Consider the following 19,423-nt stretch of genomic DNA (forward strand, 5'->3'; position numbering starts at 1 on the left):
TCTGTATTCGAGTATTAGCATGTTAAGGAATAATGTCTCCTATTCCGAGATTAAATGCCATAGCAGTCCTCTGATCATCCAGGCTTCACTCTTACTACATCCCATGTAAATATTTCATTAAATATCACCAAAAAACCTATAAAAAACGTAGTTGCACCCGTTCTAGAGCTATTCACTGACCTGAGTAGGTAAAAGAACTAATCTAGATGCACAAAAAGCTGAAGAAAAGACAAGTTATGACTCGAGGAAACGCAGGAATAAAGGGCTAACAACTGCTTCTGCAGTGCGGTGAGCCTCCAAAAATTGATGTATCACCGCTGAAATTTTAAAATTACTATCTTATTTCCTTCTCTGGGGCAGCACGGTGGCCTAGTGGTTAGCACAACCGCCTCACGGAACTGAGGTCCCAGGTTCGATCCCGGCTCTGGGTCACTGTCCGTGTGGAGCTTGCACATTCTCCCCGTGTCTGCGTGGGTTTCGCTCCCACAACCCAAAAAAATGCGCAGAGTAGGTGGATTGGCCACGCTAAATTGCCCCTTAATTGAAAAAAAAATTGGGTAATCTAAATTAAAAAAAAAAAAAAAAAAATTTCCTTCTCTGATTGGATGCCCGCATCCAATAGATGCCCGGGGCCAATGCACCATCGCCACCCCCCCTCTGCACGCCACTGTGTGGGGGTGAAATAGAGGGACAGAGGTGAGAACAGAGGGGCAGACGATGAAATGAATAAAACTGAGGGCCCTGCCGACCACAGTGGTTGGATAATTCTCAACTGAGGAGAAAGAAACACAAGTCAAAAGCCCTGCAATGGAAGGTAATATTCTCTGCCTTTTCTAAAGCCTTCCAACCTATCACCGTTCTTCCCTTCCCCTGCTTCTTTGTTTCTTTAAAAGCTGTAACATCTCCCAGTTTTGATGAAAGGCTGCCGACCTGAAACTTTGGGCGGATTAGTCCCAAAATTGCACAGGGTCGTCAATCAGGCGAAATTCGCTGAATTTACGGATGCCTTTTCTCACATGATTAAACAGCACTCTGTGTAATTTCAGTGTGTTGGTGAGGGTCACACAGCCAGCTGTGGTAGTGGTCGTGATGTGGGGCGGAGGGGGGCGCTGGGAGGGGGCTTGCTAACCCACCAGCAAAGGCTAGTTGTAAAAATCAGAACTGACTTCAGCCGCACTCAAAGACCCGGTGCAAACTCGAAGGGCCGAATGGCCCCCTTCTGCACTGTAGGGATTCTATGATTCTAAGGAAATAGGAGATGCCTGGTGTGTTAGGTGAAAATACAATACTATTGCAGTAGAGGATATTTATAGCGGTTTGGAAATAAAGCACATTGTTGGAACAGATTAACAAGTAACTTATTGCAAGAACCCGGTGAGTATCTGTTTCATCAGGAAGAGCATAATACTAACCTCACTTAAATTATGTAAACACAATAGTTTGTGCCTGCATTTCAGCGCTCACTGCCCCACTGGTTTTAGGTGGGGGTATGGTGGTGAGAAGTTGAAATAGGACAATTTCACTTTCCAATGCGTTTTCGCCCACCCACTGCAATATTTTCACAATAGATAGATCACTACCCTTTCCCTAACTGAGGCGCTTAAGTGGCCACTTAAAGGCAGTTTCCCACCCAACCTCAATTTTTAGGCGAGTGGGAAGACTTTCTGGGGTGTTGGGGAAACCTGATTGGGTTTAGGTCTTGGGTGGGAAGAAGGTGGTTGGTGTTGTTTAAGGAGGGGGCACCTCCATCAGAGATCCCCTTCTACCTTTGGGTGTTCCCCACCCTTAACGTCTGGTGGGCACTGGGTGCCCACCCCCAACACCTCCAGTCTCTCCTCCAACCTAATCATCCACGATCCATCCCATTCAGGCCCTCCCAACCATCACCAATCTGGGAAGCTGAAAAATAACCATTCTGTCCAGTCTCAGAACAGAGGCTTCAACATTTTCAGGAATTTCCTTTTCATACACTCAGCATCTGTCACTGCAGGGACTACAGAGCTGACGGCCAATCTGATTGGACGGAAGTTCTCAAAGCTGGGACCTCCTCCCGAGTGAGGGGTAAAACTCATACCTGCAGTCAATTTCCGCTAATTCGAGCTTGAAATGGCTGTGGGGCAGGCAACATAGGCAGGGATGAGTTTCCCATCGATTTTTCAGATGGCGGGACAGGAAATCACCATATTTTCAGAAAAATCCTGGCCCTGGATTCATGTAGTGCCTTTCATCACCTTAGAACTTCCTAAAGTGCTGCATGCCTGACTTAGCATTTTTGAAGCACGCTTACTGTGGCTTGAGTCACTATCTGTGCAGAGTTTACACATTATCCCCGTGTCTGCGTGGGTTTCCTCCGGGTGCTCTGGTTTCCTCCTACAAGTCTCGAAAGATGTGGGGCGGAATTCTCCGCTCCTGAGAAAAATCGGGAGGGCCATCGTGAACTCGGCCAAGTTTCACGACAGTCTCGGAGGCCGCTCCTTGCCCCCTATTCTCCCCTCCCGGCGGGGCTAGGAGCGGCGCTCCGTAACTCTCGGCCGTGGGGGCGTCGAACCAAGAATGATGCCGCCGGCGCGCCTAATGACGTAAGCCGCGCATGCGCAGGTTGGCCGGCTCCAACCCGCTCATGCACGGCTGATGTCATGACGCTGACGACACGAACCCACGCTTGTGCGGTGGCCGTCTTTCCCCTCAGCCGCCCCGCAAGACATGGCGGCTTGATCTTGCGGGGTGGCGGAGGGGAAATAGTGCGTCCGATTTGGACGCCGGCCTGACGATCGGTGGGCACCAATCATGGGCCTGTCCCCTCCCGAGCACAGTCGTGGTGCTCTTTCCCCTGTACTCCCCCCACAAGCCCCAAACGGGCATATCTAACCCTTTTCACAACGGCAGTGACCAGGTGTGGTTGCCGCCGTCGTGAAATGGTCACGAACGGCAGGCCGCTCAGCCCATCCGGGTCGGAGAATCGCCGTTCGCCGTGAAAAATGGCGAGCGGCGATTCTTCTGAGCCGGGGGGGGGGGGGAATCGCGGAGGGCGCCAGGGGGGCATGAAATTTGTCTGGGTGCCCTCCCACGATTCTCCCACCTGCCGTGGGGAGCGGAGAATCGCGCCCGTGCTGTTTGGTGAATTGGACATCTGGATTCTTCCTCTGTGTACCTGAACAGGCGCCAGAATGCGACGACTAGGGGATTTTCACACTAACTTCATTGCAGTGCTAATGCAGACCTACTTGTGACATGAATAAAGATTATTATTATTATAATTATATGGTGCACATTTAGGCCATCATGTCTGTGTCAGCTCATTAATAGAACTATCCAATTAATCCCACCAACTGGCACTTTCCCCATGATCCTTTCACTTTTTTCCCCCACTTCTAGAATTATCCAAATCTCCTTTGAATGTTACTCTTCACCATATTTTTACTATCCTTTCAGCCAGTGAATTCTAGATCACATTTTCAGTTTCACATCTAGTTTCTCATGTGACCTTAATTTTATCTTGCTGCCAACCCTTTCAACTGGAAACAGACTCTCTTTATTTTGAATGTACATTCCTGCTTTTGAACATCTCTATTAAATCTCCTGCGCAACGCCTCTGCTTCAAGGATGGTGGGTGCGGAGGTGAGATGGGTGAAGCTCTATCTTGGTGCACCTGCAATGTTTCAAGAAAAAAAAGGCATATGCCTCCAGCCCTCACCCCTCACCATGCTCCTATATCATACCCCCATCCATCACACAGCCCTCTATACCCTTCATGCCGATCTGTCCTCTGCCCACTCCCACTTGTCACCCTATTCCCCTCTGTAAATGCCTCATAGCCCCTCATGCCCTCAAAGGTATGCCCCCAACCACCCCAATGTATATAACCCTAATGCCAACTTAATGCCAACAAATGCCCTCCCCCACTCACCACTCTTTGTCCTTACACTTACCAAGGCAACTTCCCCAGTGTCCGCCATATGCGGACATCAGGACCCAGGCTGAGATTAAATAAATATCTAAGTGTCTATTGCAAACTTAAAAAAAACACTCTCATTCACATAAAGAAAAACATTTATGACATTTATATACCTTCAACTACATTATCCCTTATAACAACAAACATTTCATTTAGTTGATTAAACCCTTTTCAAAACAACCGTTGGAATTCAGTCACACTTCAAAGAGTCCACAACCACAAGAAGCTGTCAATGGAGCTGTGAAATGACAGGCACCCTACTGTGATAGTGGATGGTTGTGCAATCGAAGAAGCACTTTTGACAGTTGTTTTGACAGTTCCAATAAGTTAACACCATTTTTACAGCCAATCCCAAAGGCACCTTGTAATTCCTGAATGGGACCTGACCTCCCACAAAGGTGTCCCTGGGCCATATCCAAAAGATTACTCATCTCTCCAAATGAGTACCCTGGCTGTGCAAATGAACCCACAGTGTTAAGATCTGCTTCTACCAGGTCTAATCTGCTCACTTTGGGTTTTGGACAACTCATGCACCAAAATCAAACATGAGTGGAGGTGGCTGCTGGTTTCTATGGGCAGCTGCTTCTGGAAAATGTGCTTGAATCCTGGCCCGAGCTCATTCCAGCGCCAACAGGAATGATGTTTGGGGGCGAGACTTCCAGCTCTGTGCCCCTTGTGCTATTTTTGACAGGATGCTATGGCTGTCTCTCCGACATGGTGAAAATCTAAGCTTGAGTCTCAAAATATTTTCAACACATGCCATGGGATCTTTTCCATCCTGATCAAAGAAACGGCACTTTAGGTTAATATCTCATAGTAATAGTAATAGTAACCTTTTATTGTCACAAGTATGAAGTTTTACTGTGAAAAGCCCCGAGACACCACATTCCGGTGCTTGTTCGGGGAAGCTGGTCTGGGAATTGAACCCACACTGCTAGCCTTGTTCTGCATGACAAACCAGCTGTCTAGCCCACTGAGCTAAACCAGTCCTGAAGGACTGGTCATCTGAAGGACTGCACTGGAACAGCGAAGAAGCAAAGACCGGCAGTAGAACCAATCACTAACAGTGATTTTCAAAAGAACTTTACACACATCAAAACTGCATGGGCGGGATTCTCCGACCCCCGCCAGGTCGGAGAATCGCCCGGGGCTGGCGCCAATCCCGCCCCACCGTGTTGCAAATTCTCCGCCCCCCCCGAGATTCGGCAGGGGCGGGAATCGCGCCACGCCAGTCAGCGGGTCCCCCGGCCGGGTCGGCGGTCCCCCCACGCCGATTCTCCGACTCACAATTGGCCGAAGTCCCGCCGCTGATAGGCCTCTCCCGCCAGGGTAGAATTAAACCACCTACCTGACCGGCGGGATTGGCGGCGCGGGCAGGCGCCGGGGTCCTGGGGGGGGGGGTCGCGGTGCGATTTGACCCCAAGGGGTGCCCCCACGGGGCCTGGCCCGATCGGCGGGCGGGCCTGTGCCATGGGGGCACTCTTTTTCTTCCGCCTTCGCCATGGTCTTCACCATGGCGGAGGCGGAAGAGACCCCCTACCCTGCGCATGCACCGGTATGTCATCAGCAGCCGCTGACGCTCCGGCGCATGCGCAGACTTACGCCGGCCGGCGAAGTCCTTTCGGCCCCGGGTGGCGTGGCCCCAAATGCCGTTCACACCAGCCGGCGGAGTGGGAACCATTCCGGCGCGGGCCTAGCTCCTCAATGTGAGGGCTTGGCCCTGAAAGGTGCGGAGACTTCCACACCTTTGGGGCGGCCTGACGCCGGAGTGGTCCAAGCGACTCCAACACGCCGGGACCCCCCGCCTAGCCGGGTAGGGGAGAATCCCGGCCCATGTTTTTGATGTGTGGTGAGTGTTCTAACGTAAGAAACAAATCAACCATCTTGTGCAAAACAAGTTTCCACAAATAGTAATGTTCAGATCTTGGGCACGATTCTCCCAATGGGAGACTAAGTGCCGACGCCGGAATGAAAACCGGAGTGCTTCACTCCGGCGTCGGAGGCCGCTCCTCGCCCCCTATTCTCCCACCCCCAGGGGGCTAGGAGCGGCTCCGCGCGCCAGGCCTTGGCGCCAAATTCATGCGCCAGGCCTTGGCGCCCGCGTCAAAGCGGTGCCGCCTGAATGACGCGGCCGGCGGCGCCTAAATGACGTCACCTGCGCAGGCGCGGTTGCCGTCCTCCTCACGGGCACCCCGCAATAATGGAGCATTGATTTTGAGGGGCGGCGGAGGGAAAAGAGTGCGTCTTTTAGAGACGCCGGCCTGCCGATCGGTGGGCACCGATCGCGGGCCAGACCTCCACTGAGCACCCCACTGGTGCTCGATCCTCCCCCCCCCCCCCCCCCACAGGCCGCACACGCAGCGTTCACGCGCTGTTCACGCTGGCAGCGACCAGGTGTGGTTGGCGCCAGCGTGAACCGGTCGGATTGGGCAGGCCGCTCGGCCCGTCCGGGCCGGAGAATCGCCGCTCGACCGTTAGAAACGGCGAGTGGCGATTCTCCGAGCGGCCTGTCGTAAAACGCGACACGCCGTTTTAGGGGGGTGGGAGAATCGCGTGGGGGTGCCAGGGCGGTGTGGCGGGAATCACCCAGCTCTCCCGCGATACTCCCACCTGGCGTGGGGGTCGGAGAATCGCGCCCCTTTTTTTTGCGATGTTAATTGTAGTATAAAATATTAGACAACCCCCTTTGTTTACAAGTAGTACCACAGGATCTTATAAATCCTCCTGAGCTGACAGGTGGGTCCTCGTTTCAATGTCTCATCCAAAGGCAGTACCACTGACAATGCAGCAATCCCTCAGTACTGCATTGGAGCATCAGCCTTGATTTTTATGTTGAAGCCCTGGACTAGGACTTGAACCCAAAATCGTCATGTTTCTGAGGCAAGAGTGCTGCCAACGAAACAACAAAATGCAGCACATCCTGAGTACCACAAGGGAGTGCAAATCAGATTATTATGCATCCCCAGCAGGCGTGTTTCCCATGGTTTTGGCCAGTAAGATGTGAAGGCCACCTTTCCAACCTCTGAACTCACCCCTATAATACAGTGGTCAGGAAGCAGGCATGGGCTGATCTCAGCCGGCAGCCTGTCTGCCATGTTTAAATGAATAATTAAGAGCCAATTAGGTTGCTCATCAAGTTAATTGACTTTGATAGTATGTTGCCCATGCCACGGTATGTTTGGCACGGACAGCTGGACAGGAGTGGCAGTGGGATGCGTGATTTTGTTCACTCAAATGTTTAAGGGCTGGGTAGATAGGGAGAGGGCTTGGTCGCTCTTTGGGAGCTGCCCTTTGTCAATCGTGGGAGGGCCCCCCTTTAGGCAGATGACCCCCCCTTCCTTCCTACCCGTCCCCACCCTTAAACCTACCCTCTCAATCAATAAATTGCACATTTTACAACACATTTCAGACTACTACAACTTAAATCACGAGTACATTTAAATTCTACCTGTTTAATATTGTTTACACTCTCCTTGTTTGTTGTATCTTTTATTCTTGAGAACAATTCTGATTGATGATGGGAGGTGTGTTCGCCCAGACAGCATTCTGATCAATTGGAATGGTACCCATGATTTGCTTTATGTTCAAAGCTTAAAATAGACAAAGCTTGTTTTGTTTGGTGATGTGGCAATTAAAAACTGAATTGCCATTCATTCCACATTCGTATCAAAGTGCTTTTTGTGATTTAAATTGTACAATTTTAAACCACTGTTTAAGGCAAATTGTTATAATTGCAGCTGCATTTCAGCTAAGAATTGCGAACCCAGAAATTAATGTGTAAAGTCGCCTGCTGCAGGTGCAGAGCTCGCAGTGGTTCATTTGATTCAACAAAAAGAAAAATCAGATGTTAATCCATGCATTATTTTAGTGTTTGCGCCAAAAATGCTGCAACAAAAAAAAAGTAAGGTTAAGGGGGGGTTGTTGGGTTACGGGTATAGGGTGGATACGTGGGTTTGAGTAGGGTGATCATTGCTCGGCACAACATTGAGGGCCGAAGGGCCTGTTCTGTGCTGTACTGTTCTATGTTCTATGTAACATTTTGTAAGCCGGCTACCGTTTACTGTGCCTAAATATGAAACATCAGATTAAACCTTTGGTTTTAATGCATCAGATACAGGAGTGTTGATCAAAGTTGCTCTGCTAAACAAGATGCAGCATCATACAAAAGCCTGGGGTGAGAAATGAACATTGCAGAGCATGCATCATTTGTTTAATTATAACTGAAGTTAAAATCCTCCAGAGGGCCATAGGGAAAATGCCAGAATTATAGAAAATTTCTCTCGGGGGTCAGCAATTAAAACCGACAAGTTATTTCTCCAAATTTGCAGCCCAATCTGTTCACCTTGATTTATTTCGAGTTCATAGATTGTACTCATAGTCCCAGGAACATCATATTGTATAGCATACACAAAGGAAGACGGTTATGGTTTTTGGAAATCACAGGGACCAATCAACATTTACAAACACTGCAGCCAATCACCAGTTAGAATACACACACTATGAAGGCAGAGGGCACCACGGTTCCCGCTCATTCTGGGTGCTGCCTCTGAGTGTAACATGAACTCATCCAGCCCAGCACAGACTCACAACACGTGCTGAGAGAATCAATTGGTTCGGACAAGGCTTCGGTCTCTAGTTTAAGTTAGCATCATTTAGACCCACAGTCATCGTGTGTCAGTTAGTTAGAAGTAGTTAATAAAATTGAGTTGAACCTTCATCAGTGTTGGAAGTGTCTGTTCATCTCTCATGTCTACACTAGCCAACACATCAGGGGCAGCACGGTGGCGCAGTGGTTAGCAGTGCTGCCTCATGGCGCCGAGGTCTCAGGCTCAATGCCGGCTCTGGCTCACTCTCCGGGCTGGATTCTCCGTAGGCCTTCGTAACGCGGGTTGCCTGCGAAAAAAATCGGTGCGCATGACTCTGGCGTCCGGGCCTTCTTTTAAGCTGGCAATCTCCGGTCCCGGAGGGGCCAGCAGCTGACTGACGCGATACGCGTCAGTTTCACCAGCTGCGGAAGTGGTGAGATCCGACGTTTTTTGGAGGAGGTGGAGGAGAGAGACAGACCCGGCATTTGGGGGGTGGTGTGTTCCGGCATTTGGGGGGGGGGTTGGTGTGTTCCGGCATTTTGGGGGGGTTGGTGGTGTGTTCCGGCATTTTGGGGGGGGGGGGGGTTTGGTGGTGTGTTCCGGCATTTGGGGGGGGGGTTGGTGGTGTGTTCCGGCATTTGGGGGGGGGGGTGGTGGTGTGTTCCGGCATTTGGGGGGGGGGGGGGTTGGTGGTGTGTTCCGGCATTTGGGGGGGGGGAGGGTTCCGGCATTTGGGGGGGGGGGAGGGTTCCGGCATGGGGGGGTGGGTGTGTTCCGGCATGGGGGGGGGGGGGTGTTCTAGTATTTGGGGGGGGGAGGGTTCCGGCATTTGGGGGGGGGGTTTGGGGCAGCGGCGGGCAGAGAGGGGGGGCGACGGATGCCCGGGGCCAACGCACCGTTGCCCCCCCCCTCTGTACGCCGCTGCCCCCTACCCCAACCCCCCCCCTCACCACCCCTACCTCAACCCCCCCCTCACCACCCCTACCTCCCTCCCCACCACCCCTACCTCCCTCCCCACCACCCCTACCTCCCTCCCCACCACCCCTACCTCCCTCCCCACCACCCCTACCCCCCTCCCCACCACACCTACCCCCCTCCAACGCCGGGTCTCTCCCCCCCCCCTCAACGCCGGGTCCCCCCCCACAACGCCGGGTCCCCCCCCCCCCCAACGCCGGGTCCCCCCCCCCCCACCAACGCCGGGGTCCCCCCCCCCTCCCCCAACGCCGGGTCCCCCCCCCCTCTCCCAATGCCGGGTCCCCCCCCCTCCCCCAACGCCGGGTCCCCCCCCTCAACGCCGGGCCCCCCCCCCTCAATGCCGGTACCCACACCCCGTCCCCCTCCCTCTGAAGGCCGGTACCCACACCCCCCCTCTCTCCTCCTCCCCCCCCTCTCCTCCTCCCCCCTCCCTCTCTCCTCCCCCCTCCCTCTCTCCTCCCCCCCTCCCTCTCTCCTCCCCCCCTCCCTCTCTCCTCTCCCCCCCTCCCTCTCTCCTCTCCCCCCCCCACTCTCTCCTCTCTCCCCCCCCTCCCTCTCTCCTCTCCTCCCCCCCCCTTCCTTCCTCCGTTAGTGGGGGGGGGGGGGTGCGGCGTTAGTGGGGGGTGGGGGTGGGGGTGTGGGGGTGCGGCGTTGGAGGGGGGTAGGGGTGGTGAAGGGGGTAGGGGTGGTGAGGGGAGGGGGTTGGGGTAGGGGCAGTTGCGTGCAGAGGGGGGGCGACGGTGCGTTGGCCCCGGGCATCCGTCGCCCCCCTCCTCTGCACGCCGCTGCCCCTACACCAACCCCCTCCCCTCACCACCCCTACCCCCTTCACCACCCCTACCCCCCTCCAACGCCGCACCCGCCCCACCCCCCACCCCCCACCCCCCACTAACGCCGCACCCCCCCCCCCCACTAACGGAGGAAGGAAGGGGGGAGGAAGGAAGGGGGGGGACGGAGGAAGGAAGGGGGGGAGGAAGGAAGGGTGGGGGGGACGGAGGAAGGAAGGGGGGAGGAAGGAAAGGGGGAGGAAGGAATAGGGGGAGGAAGGAAGGGGGGGAAGGAGGAAGGAAGGGGGGGGACGGAGGAAGGAAGGGGGAAGGAAGGAAGGGGGGGAGGCAGGAAGGGGGGGACGGAGGAAGGAAGGAGGGGACGGAGGAAGGAAGGGGGGGACGGAGGAAGGAGGGGGGGGGACGGAGGAAGGAAGGGGGGGGACGGAGGAAGGAAGGGGGGGGACGGAGGAAGGAAGGGGGGGGGACGGAGGAAGGAAGGGGGGGAGCAGGAAGGAAGGGGGGGCGGAGGAAGGAAGGGGGGGAGGAGGAAGGAAGGGGGGGAAGGAAGGGGGGGACGGAGGAAGGAAGGGGGGGGGACGGAGGAAGGAAGGGGGGGACGGAGGAAGGAAGGGGGGAGGAGGAAGGAAGGGGGAGACGGAGGAAGGAAGGGGGGGAAGGAAGGGGGGGATGGAGGAAGGAAGGGGGGGACGGAGGAAGAAGGGGGGGGACGGAGGAAGGAGGGGGGGGTGTGGGTACCGGCGTTGGGGGGGGGGGGGGGAGACCCGGCGTTGAGGGGGGGACCCGGCGTTGAGGGGGGGGGACCCGGCGTTGAGGGGGGGGACCCGGCGTTAAGGGGGGGGGGTTGCGGCATTGCGAGAGATGGGGGGCGGCGTTGGAGGGGGGTAGGGGTGGTGGGGAGGGGGGTAGGGGCGTTGGAGGGAGGTAGGGGTGGTGAGGGGGGGGTGGTTGGGGTAGGGGGCAGCGGCGTACAGAGGGGGGGGGCGACGGTGCGTTGGCCCCGGGCATCCGTCGCCCCCCCTCTCTGCCCGCCGCTGCCCCCACACCCCCCCGATGCCGCAACCCACCTCCCCGATGCCGCAACCCACTCCCCCGATGCCGCAACCCACCCCCCCCGATGCCGCAACCCCCCGATGGCCGCAACCCACCCCCCCGATGCCGCAACACCCCGATGCCGCAACCCACTCCCCCGATGGCCGCAACCCAGGCCCCGATGGCCGCAACCCACCCCTCCGATGCCACAACACCCCGATGCCGCAACCCACTCCCCCGATGCCGCAACCCACTCCCCCGATGCCGCAACCCACCCCCCCGATGCCGCAACCCAACCCCCCGTGCCGCAACCCACCCCCCCGATGGCCGCAACCCACCCCCCCGATGGCTGCAACCCACCCCCCCGATGGCTGCAACCCACTCCCCCGATGGCCGCAACCCACCCCCCCCGATGCCGCAACTCACTCCCCCGATGGCCGCAACCCCCCCCCCCCCGATGCCGCAACCCACCCCCGACACTGAACGGCGTCAACCATCATCAATGGTTGGCGCCGTTTTAAACCAACTGTGATTTTCGCCGACGTGACCTGTGGCCACGTCGGCGGGACTTCGGCCCATCCGGGCCGGAGATTTAAGGTCAGTGCAAAAAAAATGAAATCCCGCCGGCGCCAGCTGTTTTCACAGGCTGCCGGCGGGATTTGCACAACGCCGGTTTTTTACCGGCGGGAGAATTCGAAAACCTGCGGGAGCGGAAATAACGCCGCTTCCCGCCAATTCTCCGACCCTGCGTGGGGTCGGAGAATTTTGCCCCACATGTGGGGTTTGCACATTCTCCCCGTGTTTGCGTGGGTTTCACCCCTGCAAGCCAAGGATGTGCAAGGTAGGTGGATTGGCCACGCTAAATTGCCCCTTAATTGGAAAAGGTGAATTGGGTACTCTCAATTTATAAAAAAAGAAAAGTGTGGGATGATGAAGGCAATGCTCCCAAGCAAGGCTGCTGTATGTTCCGTTGGTGATCTGGACACTGGACAGTTATAGCCAGTAGCTATTGGGACAGTTGGGTCCTTATCTGGCATTTGTAACACAACTCACAACATAGATTGGACTCCTGTCGGCTACGGTATAGCCAGAGTGTGCAAAGTTTTGCATCCAGGAATAAGGGTTGTGGAGAGAGACATGTTTATCCAAGAGAGATTGTCCCTCCAGGATGAATAGTCATTATCCATGCAGCTGAGTTACAAAGCCAATGCTCAGAGTGTATGGAGCAAGCACCTCCTCCATCTCCTTACTTGCTCCAAAAAACAATTCAAGTTCTAATTGAAGCCAATTCATGGGGCGAGAGAGATTCAATAAACTTGGTTTGTTCTCACTGGAACGAAGGAGGTTGAGGGGCGACCTGACAGAGGTCCACAAAATTATGAGGAGCATAGACAGAGTGGATAGTCAGGGACTTTTTCCCAGGGTAGAGGGGCCAATTACTAGGGGGCAAGTTTTAGAGGAGATGTACGAGGCAAGTGTTTTACACAGAAGGTAGTGGGTGCCTAGAACTCGCTGCTGGAGGAGATGACGGAAGCAGGGACGATAGCGACATTTAAGGAGCATCTTGACAAATACATGAATAAGATGGGAATAGAGGGATACGGACCCCGGAAGTTTTTAGGTTAGACGGGCAGCATGGTCGGCGCAGGCTTGGAGGGCTGCAAGGTCTGTTCCTGTGCTGTACTTTTCTTTGATTCTCCAGTCTGCCAGGCCCGTTTTTTGGCATGGTGCACCCCTTTAAGCAGTGGGAATCTCTGTTCCTGCAATTGGCCAATGGGGTTTCCCATTGGGGCCAGCTCACGTTTTTGGGAAACCCATGGGCATGGGTGCACTGCCGGCGGAGTGGAGGATCTCGCCGACGGAGAGTTCGACTTATGGTTTCCACCAAAGAGACATACTAGAACCGAACTGACAAGAACAGACATGACACCTAATCTCACACTTGATCCAATGCTTGATCTTAACCAAAAGGGTGGTTTATGTGTTGATTCAGAGCTTAACAGGAGAAGGATGTCGGCAAACTGCATCAACATCTCCACGAGAGTCTCATGATGCCTTTCCAACTGTGTGTTTTTTGGTCAGCATGACTCATACCAGTACCTTCATTAAGCACTGCTTCCCAGACACTCCACAACGACCAGTATGAGCTGATCTCTTTCAGAATTGTGAGGCTGCATATCTGTGGGACATGTGATCTGATCGCTTCTGGGAACTTCTGCAATAGATCCATGAAATCCTGAATGAATGTCATCGAGTTCAGATATTTTGATTTTATCTGATTGAAACACTTGCTTGGAAATTTATCCCTATTTTTGACACATTGACACACATTATATATATATATATATATAGCTTCACCCTCTACCACTTTCTTTTTGTCCAAGACAACAGACAAATCATGAAATAAATGGGGAATAAGACATAAATGATCAGATCATGGCAAAGCAATGGACAGCGATATTTGGACAGAGAATCACACCTCATTTATTTAAAGACATGACAGCCAACTTATGAGAGTACTAAAATCCAAAGTAATCTTGTTCTAGTCAAGTAGATTAATTGCTGGAGAGGGAACAATCAAGAGGGCACATATACTCCAGTCATGTGAGCTTGACTCAGTGGTAACTCTCTGAGCCAAAGGGTTATGGGTTCAAACTCTAATGCTAGAACTTGAAGTCTGAATGAGAATTATTGTTCCCTGCAGTACAGAAGGGAGTGCTGCATTGACTGAGGTACCGGAGGTGGTTGTTGGCAACTACATTAGGAGCTCATGGGCGTCCCAGGTGGCTAAGGGCAGGGTGTGGAGTGAAACGCCTGCCTTTATTTCACAATGCCATTTTAATAAAGGGCGTTTGTTGAGGGCTTGTTTGCTATTTAAATTGCCGGCTGGAGCTTATTAACGAGGCTACATGACATTTTGGTGACTAGTGCTTGACTTATGAACCTCTCCTAATCGTGACCAGCTGACCGGTAGAGAATAAATCATTGATGATTCAGAACACTGCGTAAAGGTATATCAACTTTCGCTGCTGGAGGACAAAGGCACTGACGAGATTTCACTAATACTCGAACAACATTTATTCAGAAAATTCTCTGGCGATTTCAGCTAAAAGAATAAGTACTGTTTACTCTTCCTAACAGGAGTCTCCAGGAGAAAGGAAGTGTTTGATCATGCCGATCTTGCTTGCAGCTCCCCTTGGACAATCGGGAGGATGAAGCCAGGCGGAGCACGAGCAGCTGCTGGAGGTGAACTGTTTCCATCCAGTGGGCACAGTGTGCTGGACTTCCTCCAACATGACGCCTGAGGACCTGGGCGAGTTTGTTTTTTTAACTTTTTATTAACTCTGGACAGAGCTCTGCAATAACATAAGTTTTAGATCTGGTCATAACTTATGGATAAATTCTCTCAAAGGAGCTCTTCAGTTAAATAAAATTTGTTATCTGTGGACTAGTTACTTAATTCGATTTTTTTTAATGGGTTAATCCGATATTTGTATCCAAGGTGAATATTTCAGATTTAATAGAGGATACCTTAGTGGAATTCATCTGGAAAGAGACCATAAACAGAAGCCACCTCCATTGTTCCATGAAAATTGAATGTTTAGTCTGCAGCTGTCTGTTTAGCGTCTCCATTAAGGTAATCAGCAATTAGCACCAAAATCCCGGGCGGGATTCCCCCATTCGGCGGCAGAGTGTCCACGTCGTCGGAAATGCTGTTGTGATGGGCCGCTGGGAGTACCGATTCTGGCCCCTACAGGAGGCCAGCATGGCATTAGGGCGGTTCTGCCGCTCCAGCCTCCCATCCCGACGCGAACTGGGCGGCGCGGGATCCAGGCATGCGCAGTGGTGGCCTCCCTCAACGCGTGGCCCCAACGCAACATGGCGCGGAAGTTCAGGGACTGGGGCGGATGTTAATAGGCCCGGTGAGCGAGAGGCCGGCCCACCACTTGGTGGGCCCCAATCGCGGGCCAGGCCCCATAGGAGGACCCGCCGGGGTCGGTGCCCCTGCCACAGGCCGCCCCCTGACCCTGCGCGCAGAGTTCCCGCCGGCTGCGACCAGGTATGGATGGCGCCGACAGGACTCTGCCTTTTTAGAGCAGCGGCCTGGCCAGGGAGTGTCTCGCCTGCCCATGCTGAAACCAGCTTTTCACAGAGATGTGTCTTATTAGAATAGCACCCTTTAAGCACCTAGTTTCACTCTTTCACCAAAACATCCCTGGATATCTTTCCACTGAGACATTAAATAATGACCCTGTTTGACTGCTCTTGAAGAATGTAAAACAAAATGAAACAAATAACAATTATTTTTTATTGGTGCACTGACCCCCATTTATCTCTCAAAAAACAATAGAAGAAATAACAATTTTCTCATTGTTGTATATGAGGGCCTGTTATTTAGAAATAGGCTGCCCCATTTGCCCACAGATCAACAATGAAAACAATGCAAGAGCAATTCAACTATTTTGCAGAACATAAGCAAGAGCAATTCATTGGCTCCAAACTGTTGTGTCATGTGCTCATAAGGTTTAATGGGATACTTGACTGTTAAAAAGCAACATGGGTTATGGACCCACATTCACAAAATGGATGCCAGAGAGTCAGATGACTTCTTTTGTGGTTTTTTACAGAGACAGACATGTCTGAATATATCTCAGTAAGAAGTCTTACAACACCAGGTTAAAGTCCAACAGGTTTGTTTCAAACACGAGCTTTCGGAGCACGGCTCCTTCTTCAGGTGAATGGAAAGGCTTGTTCCAGAAATGTTTATATAGACACAGGCATTCACCTGAAGAAGGAGCCGTGCTCCGAAAGCTCGTTTTTGAAACAAACCTGTTGGACTTTAACCTGGTGTTGTAAGACTTCTTACTATATAGACACAGTCAGAGATGCCCCGGAATGCGAGCACCTGCAGGCAATCAAATCATCAAAGATGCAGAGAGAGAGGTAACTCCAGGTTAAAGAGGTGTGAATTGTCCCAAGCCAGTTCAGTCGGTAGGCCTCTGCAAGTCCAGGCTTGTTGGTGGGGGCCGAATGTAATGCGACATGAATCCCAGATCCCGGTTGAGTCCGCATTCATGCGTGCGGAACTTAGCTATAAGTTTTTGCTCAGCAATTTTGCGTTGTCGCGTCTCCTGAAGGCCTCCTTGTAGAATGCTGACCCGGAGATCAGAGGCTGAATGTCCTTGACTGCTGAAGTGTTCCCCAACTGGAAGGGAACAGTCCTGCCTGTTGATAGTCGCACGATGCCCGTTTATTTGTTGTCGCAGTGTCTGCATGGTCTCGCCAATGTACCACGCTTCGGGACATCCTTTCCTGCAGCGTATGAGGTAGACTACATTGGTCGAGTCGCACGAGTATGCGCCGCGTACCTGGTGGGTGGTGTTTCCACGTGTAATGGTGGTGTCCATGTCGATGATCTGGCCGCTCTGGCACCAGCACGCGATTCTCCCACCCACCCCCCAAAACGGCGTGCCGAGTTTTACGACAGGCCGCTCGGAGAAACGGCGAGCGGCGATTCTCCTGCCCAGATGGGCCGAGCAGCCTGCCACACCTGGTCGCTGCTGGCGTGAACAGCGCGCGAACGCTGCGTGTGCGGCCTGTGGGGGGTGGGGGGGGGGAGGATCGAGCACCAGGGGGGTGCTCAGGAGGGGTCTGGCCCGCGATCGGTGCCTACCGGTGGGCGGGCCGGCGTCTCTAAAGGACGCACTCTGCGCATGCGTGGGTTACGTCATTTAAGCGCCGCCGCTTTGATGCGGGCGCCAAGGCCTGGCACGCGAGATTGAGGCGGCGCCACTCCTAGCCCCCTGGGGGTGGGAGAATAGGGGGCGAGGAGCTGGCACCGATTTCATGCCAGATCGCAATTCTCGGTCACCTCAACAGCAGCGATAATGTATTCCAGAATGCAAGTACAATATTGTATATTATTAGCGGGCCCACCCAGTATTCTCTGTGGACTCTCCACCTCTGATGGGCTGAATTCCTGACGTCGCGGTTCACTTGTGCTTTTAAAAATCGGGAAACCGGCGTGGTGGATGATGAGGGAGACAGAAAAGATAGGACATGGAGAAACGTGACTGTAGGCTGCCAGGATACTGGTTGGGCTGGCTGGGGTGGGGGGACCCTGCCAGGGAGGGGAGAGGACGGGGGGAAGGGGGGAGGTTCTACGCCACGGGGTCCTTCCAGGCACTGAATGGGGTCCGGGATCTCAGAGCTCGATGCACAGGCGCACCCGCACCATCATAGAGGCCCTATATGCCCATAGAACACATAGAATTTACAGTGAAGAAGGAGGCCATTCAGCCCATCGAGTCTGCACCCGCCCTTGGAAAGAGCACCGGCTCCACCCTATGCCCTTTATCCCCGTAACCCAATAACCCCACCTAATCTTTTTGGACACCAAGTTCAATTTATCATGGTCAATCCACCGAACCTGCACATCTTTGGACTGTGGGAGGAAACCGGAGCACCCAGAGGAAACCCATGCACACGCGGGGAGAACATGCAGACTCTACAAAGACAGTGACCCAAGCCGGGAATCGAACCTGAAACCCTGGAGCTGTGAAGCAACTGTGCTAACCACTGGGCTACATAAGAACATAAGAACTAGGAGCAGGAGTAGGCCATCTGGCTCCTCGAGCCTGCTCCACCATTCAATGAGATCATGGCTGATCTTTTGTTGATTCAGCTCCACTTTCCGGCCCGAACACCATAATCCTTAATCCCTTTAGTCTTCAAAAAACTATCTATATTTATCGCAAAAACATTTAATGAAGGAGCCTCTACTGCTTCACTGGGCAAGGAATTCCATAGATTCACAACCCTTTGGGTGAAGAAGTTCCTCCTAAACTCCGTCCTAAATCTACTTCTCCTTATTTTGAGGCTATGCCCCCAAGTTCTGCTTTCACCCGCCAGTGGAAACAACCTGCCCGCATCTATCCTATCTATTCCCTTCATAGTTTTATATGTTTCTATAAGATCCCCCCTCATCCTTCTAAATTCCAACGAGTACAGTCCCAGTCTACTCAACCTCTCCTCGTAATCCAACCCCTTCAGCTCTGGGATTAACCTAGTGAATCTCCTCTGCACACCCTCCAGTGCCAGTATGTCCTTTCTCAAGTAAGGAGACCAAAACTGAACACAATACTCCAGGTGTGGCCTCACTAACACCTTATACAAATGCAGCATAACCTCCCTAGTCTTAAACTCCATCCTTCTAGCAATGAAGGACAAAATTTCATTCGCCTTCTTAATCACCTGTTGCACCTGGAAACCAGCTTTTTGCGACTCATGCACTAGCACACCCAGGTCTCTCTGCACAGCAGCATGCTTTAATATTTTATCATTTAACTAATATCCCGTTTGCTGTTATTCCTACCAAAATGGATAACATCACATTTGTCAACATTGTATTCCGTCTGCCAGACCCTAGCCCATTCACTTAACCTATCCAAATCCCTCTGCAGACTTCCAGTATCCTCTGCACTTTTCGCTTTACCACTCATCTTAGTGTCATCTGCAAACTTGGACACAATACGTGCTGCCCTTTCAATTTATTTCAATGCGGACACAGCACCACAAAGCCTGGGCAGTGGGGTTCGCCACCATCGCCAAGATGCCCCGGGTCCAGGGGGAGATCGTAGCGTTGCATGTCACCCTACGAGCTCATGCAGATGACAGGCCACTCTAAACAAACCGAAAGGGGTTCCACTTGATGAACGTGCCGCTGATATGTGACCATCAGTTGTGCATCATGCAAGTCTGCTCCCGATACCCTGGCAGTATGCACAACACCTTCATCCTGGCACACTCAGCGATTCCTGACATGTTCGAGATGGCATCCTCAGCTGGGGACTGGCTCCCCTGGGTGACCAGGGTTTTCCACTGCGGTCATGGCTGATGAAAACTGTCTGGAGGTCACAGACCAATGTGGAGAGCTGCTACAAGGACGCCCATAGTTTTATCAGGGCTGTGCTTCGGCAACCTGAAGATGCGATTCAGGTGTTCGGGGGGGGGGGGGGGGGGGGGGGGGTGAAGATGGGCAGGACATGGGGCCCAGGCGGGCACGAGAGGCCGCATAATGGGCTGGA

The 19,423-nt window shown here is 53.2% G+C and overlaps 1 long non-coding RNA gene across 1 annotated transcript; it reads left to right on the forward strand.

The window, feature by feature from the left end:
- The first annotated feature begins 14,253 nt into the window (after positions 1 to 14,253).
- LOC119977101 lies at positions 14,254 to 14,782 on the forward strand. Its single transcript, XR_005463117.1, has 2 exons — positions 14,254 to 14,347; positions 14,478 to 14,782. It is a non-coding gene; the product is annotated as an uncharacterized LOC119977101 (long non-coding RNA).
- The last annotated feature ends 4,641 nt before the right edge of the window (positions 14,783 to 19,423 follow it).

The sequence above is a fragment of the Scyliorhinus canicula genome, chromosome 14 (genome assembly GCF_902713615.1).
Source record: "Scyliorhinus canicula chromosome 14, sScyCan1.1, whole genome shotgun sequence".
In the NCBI taxonomy this organism is placed as follows: domain Eukaryota; kingdom Metazoa; phylum Chordata; class Chondrichthyes; order Carcharhiniformes; family Scyliorhinidae; genus Scyliorhinus; species Scyliorhinus canicula.